Raw genomic sequence first — 338 nt, forward strand, 5'->3', positions numbered from 1 at the left:
GTAGGTAAGAAAATTATGTTCTCATGCCAGAACCATGCTATAGATCAGGTGGAAGACACCATGAAATCATAGTTTTTGAAATAGATTATTACTAGAAACACATCAAGGTAAGTCAATACCAAAAGGTATGACAGGTATGTAATATATGTACCTGCATGTTATATTGTATCTCTTTTACTTGATATAGTATTAGAAAATATAGTATTTCCAATTCTGTCATGAGATGCCTGTTATACAGAAAACATTATTTTGCAATTTTTTATTCCAGAGCTGTAAGTATAATTTATCTTGTATTTGATTAAGAAATATATATATGTAAAATCTTGTTATGTTAACAA

The 338-nt window shown here is 27.8% G+C and overlaps 1 protein-coding gene across 1 annotated transcript in view; it reads left to right on the forward strand.

Annotated features, from left to right (window-relative positions):
* LOC119593998 (conserved oligomeric Golgi complex subunit 2-like) overlaps positions 1–338 on the forward strand; it is a 7,717-nt gene that overhangs the window by 5,856 nt on the left and 1,523 nt on the right. The window lies entirely within an intron of this gene.

The sequence above is a fragment of the Penaeus monodon genome, chromosome 33 (assembly GCF_015228065.2).
Source record: "Penaeus monodon isolate SGIC_2016 chromosome 33, NSTDA_Pmon_1, whole genome shotgun sequence".
Lineage (NCBI taxonomy): Eukaryota > Metazoa > Arthropoda > Malacostraca > Decapoda > Penaeidae > Penaeus > Penaeus monodon.